The 4368-nt window shown below is 47.4% G+C and overlaps 1 long non-coding RNA gene across 3 annotated transcripts in view; it reads left to right on the plus strand.

Annotated features, from left to right (window-relative positions):
• The window catches only part of LOC140715921 (uncharacterized), a 54419-nt gene extending 53986 nt beyond the window's left edge, over nt 1-433 (plus strand). For all 3 annotated transcript variants that reach the window (XR_012096219.1, XR_012096217.1, XR_012096218.1), the window contains exon 4: nt 1-433. This exon is cut by the window's left edge. This is a non-coding gene — a long non-coding RNA (uncharacterized lncRNA).
• The last annotated feature ends 3935 nt before the right edge of the window (nt 434-4368 follow it).

Consider the following 4368-nt stretch of genomic DNA (forward strand, 5'->3'; position numbering starts at 1 on the left):
GGAAGCTTGTTTGGGTTAAAATTTACTGATAATGAGAATTGTATTCCTTTGTAATCCATTTGGGATTAATGTTGTTCTTTCTTCTGAGTCTGTAAGCTATTGTTGGCGGGCTTTTGGAGAGATCGGCGCAAGGGGGTGAGAGAGAGAGGACGCGATGCTGTAAGCTGGGGGAGGAACGGACCCCAAGCGGGGGCCTGAGGCCAGGAGGTACCCTGAGGAGAGGAGACGACGATAGATGTGCTTGGTTGACCTCTTCGGGTGGTCCTGAGCTGCGAGTCGAGGAGTTCGGAGGGGATCGAATGGTGGCCAGAAGACTTCAGTAATTGAGCTCCAACGGTTGTGCATGAAGTGGTTTGGACTTTGATAAGTTTGGCGCCTTTTCTTTATTTTCTTTTCCTTCATATATACTGTATCGTTATTAATCACTTAATTATAGTAATCTTTATAAATTGTAATCATTTAATCGCATATGGTGTCCTGTCTGTTTTTGGGTGAGGCGGGGACATCACACAGCATCCACACAAGCTGATTACCCAGTTTGGCGGGGCTGAAGGCTGCTCCCCCAGACGAGAACGAGCTGAGCAAGCCTGAGGCGACTCAGGGGATTACATTGATAATACTAGGTGCCCAGAGTACGCAGCGCTCCTGATAAATGTCCATGATGGATGGTAAGGAGACGCCTATGATCCTCTCGGCCATTTTGCTGAACACCACGTCCTTCTGTGAGCGCAGTTTGATTTAAAAAAAAAGCAAAATGAAGCCATCTGAAAAATTGGGAACTTCAAGAGAGTTCTCTGACATCCCTCACTTCATCTGAACTGTTTATACCTTCAAGTTTCTAAGAGTGAGGTGACTCTGGCTTTGAAAGCAGCTCATGCTTTGTTTCCTCCCTGAGGTGCCTGGATGCTCTTTAACCTCAAAGATGCAGTCGCTCACGCTCAGACTCCTTCCGTAATATATTCAATCAGTTAATGTCACTTGTGAATTCATTGCTACAACGCGCAAGTCAAGATTAGCTATTTCCTTTCAGAAGTGAATGGTACTGGCTTGTAACAAGCACAGCCTTTTCATCTAAGCAACATTCTTCAGCTGAATGTGTAGGCTCCTCTGAGCCCTTGCCCAGAATTTAACTTCACTCCCTACCGCCATTCTAGTATACAAGTATTCCTTGTCAAAACTTCCCAAAGCCCAATGAGTGTTGGTTGTATTAGAGAGGGGAAAGGCAGGTGAGAGGCAGAGAGAGTGTGTGTGTGAGAGAGAGTGTGTGTGTGTGAGAGAAAGTGTGAGAGAGACAGTGTATGAGTGTGAGTGTGTGTGTGTGTGTGTGTGAGAGAGAGTGTGATTGTGAGAGTGTGTGAGAGACAGTGTATGAGTGTGAGAGAGAGTGTGTGTGTGTGTGTGAGAGAGAGTGTGTCTGTGTGAGAGTGTCTGTGTGTGTGTGTGAGGGAGTGTGTGAGCGTGAGTGTGTGATTGTGAGAGAGTGTGTGTGAGAGAGACAGTGTATGAGTGTGAGAGAGAGTGTGTGTGTGAGAGAGTGTGTGAGTGTGAGTGTGTGATTGTGAGAGTGTGTGTGAGAGAGCGTGTGAGAGAGACAGTGTATGTGTGAGAGAGTGTGTCTGTGCGAGATAGTGTGAGAGAGACAGTGTATGAGTGTGAGTGTGTGTGTGTGAGAGAGAGTGTGATTGTGAGAGAGTGTGTGAGAGAGACAGTGTATGTGAGAGTGTGTGTGTGTGAGACAGTGTGTGAGTGTGTGATTGTGAGAGAGTGTGTGTGAGAGAGTGTCTGTGTGAGATAGTGTGAGAGAGACTGTGTATGAGTGTGAGAGAGTGTGTGTGTGTGAGAGAGTGTGTGAGTGTGAGAGAGACAGTGTATGTGTGTGAGAGAGTGTGTGTGTGAGATAGTGCAAGAGAGACTGTGTATGAGTGTGAGAGAGTGTGTGTGTGAGAGAGAGTGTGTGAGTGTGTGATTGTGAGAGAGAGTGTGAGAGAGAGTGTGAGTGAGAGTGAGAGAAGGTGTGACTGAGAGAGAATATGAGTGTGAGAGAGAGAATGTATGTGAGACACAGAGAGAGAGAGAGAGAGAGAGACCTGTCTCTTGTCTCTCAGCAACACCTCTCCCCCTCCATCCACCCGTCATCCTTCACCCCTCCCCCTCCTTCCATCCCTCATTTTCACCTCTCCGCCCATCACCTGTGGCCCCTGTCTCACCATTCCCCATCATCTTTATACTGTCTCCTTTATCCTACCAATTTCAGGCCTGATACATGGTTTGGATTCAAAACGTTGACAATTCCATCCCTCCCCCCACCCTCCCTCACCTCAGATGCTGCTCGACCTGTTGATTCCTCCTTCAGATTCCAGCAATCTGACGTCTCTTGTGTCTCAATCAAACCCATAGACCATAAGATATAGGAGCAGAAGTAGGCCATTCGGCCTATCGAGTCTGCTCGGCCATTCAGTCATGGGCTGATTCAATTCTTCCAGTCAACCCCATTCCCCTGCTTTCACCCCATACCCTTTGATGCTCTGGCTAATCAAGAACTTATCCATCTCTGCCTTAAATACACCCAATGACTTGGCCTCCACAACCACTCGAGGCAACAAATTCCACAGATTTACCACCTTCTGACTGAAGTAATGTCTCCGCATCTCAGTTCTAAATGGACGTCCTTCAATCCTGAAGTCATGCCCTCTTGTCCTAGATTCCCCTACCACAGGAAATAACTTTGCCATATCTAATCTGTTCAGGCCTTTTAACATTTGGAATGTTTCTATGAGATCCACCCCCTCATTCTCCTGAACTCCAGGGAATACAGCCCAAGAGCTGCAAGATGTTCCTCATACAGTAACCCTTTCATTCCTGGAATCATTCTCGTGAATCTTCCCTGAACCGTCTGCAATGTCAGTATATCCTTTCTAAAGTAAGGAGCCCAAAACTGCACACAATACTCCAAGTGTGGTCTCATGAGTCTTATATTCTATGTCTCTAGAAATGAATGCCAACATTGCATTCACCTTCTTCACAACTGACTCAACCTGGAGGTATCTTACACAAGGACTCCCAAGTCCCTTTGTATCTCTACATTTTGGATTCTCTCCCCACCTAAATAATAGTCCGTCTGTGTATTTCTTCCACCAAAGTGCATGACCATACACTTTCCAACATTGTACTTCTTTGCCCATTCCCCTAAACTATCTAAGTCTCTCTGCAGGCTCTCTGTTTCCTCAACACTACCCACTCCTCCACCTATCTTTGCATTATGCTCTCCTGTCCATCGGTGTAGAAAGGGAGGGGTGTAATGCCTGGGAATCTCACCAAGGTACCTCCTAACCAAGACCAAGAGGAGGATGTGACGACTCTTATCACCAAAGCTTCTGTATTAGGCCGATAGGGAAAACAGGCAAAGAAGTGGTAGACAGAATGTAGTTTATGGTCATACAGTTTGATAGAACGAATAAAGGCACAGACTATTTTCTAAACGGGGATAACATTCAAAAACCTGAGATGCAGCGGGACTTGGGAGTCCTCATTCAGGATTCCCCAAAGGTTAACTTGCAGGTTGAGCCTGTGGTGAGGAAGGCAGTTGCAATGTTTGCATTCATTTCGAGAGAACTCGAATATAAAATCAAGGATGTGACGCTGAGGCTTTGTAAGGCATTGGCCAGACCACACTTCAAAGTACATTTACTATCAAAGTATGTAAACACCATACAGCCTTGAGATCCGTCTCCTGGCAGGCAGTCGCAAAGCCAGAAACCCGAAAGGACCCATTTTTTAAAAAATCCAACGGGCACCCGATGTGCAGACAGAGAAGAAGGAAAATCGTGCAAACCGTGAAAGCAAGCCGCAGCATTCAGAGTGGAAGTGAGCCCGTGGACACGAAGCCCGGAGCAGCCGGAGCCGGCCCACGCGCTCAGCCTCAGTCCGTCACACAGCAGGGCCAAACGTCGTGGAGCCCCCAGGCACGGAGCAGGCCCGCGCGCTCAGCCTCAGTACAGCGCAGAGCGGATCAAACATCCCAGAGCAGTGAGCAGAACCGGCCCGACCCTCGCCTCTGGTCCCGACACCCTGCCTTTTCCATCTATCCAGCCTGGCATTTAAACCCTCAGAGCTTTTGGGCAATTTTGGGCCCTTTAACTAGGAAAAGTCGTGCTGCCATTGGAGAGGGTTCAGAGGAGGTCCACTGGAATGAAAGATTGAATGCATGAGAAGCAATTGATGGCTCCGCAGGAGTTTTGAAAAATGAGGGGGAACCTCACTGAAGCCTATTGAATATTGAAAGGCCTAGATAGAGTGGATATAACCATATAACAATTACAGCACGGAAACAGGACGTGGAGAGGATGTTTCCTATAGTTCAGGAGTCTA

The sequence above is a fragment of the Hemitrygon akajei genome, chromosome 24, assembly GCF_048418815.1.
Source record: "Hemitrygon akajei chromosome 24, sHemAka1.3, whole genome shotgun sequence".
Classification (NCBI taxonomy): domain Eukaryota; kingdom Metazoa; phylum Chordata; class Chondrichthyes; order Myliobatiformes; family Dasyatidae; genus Hemitrygon; species Hemitrygon akajei.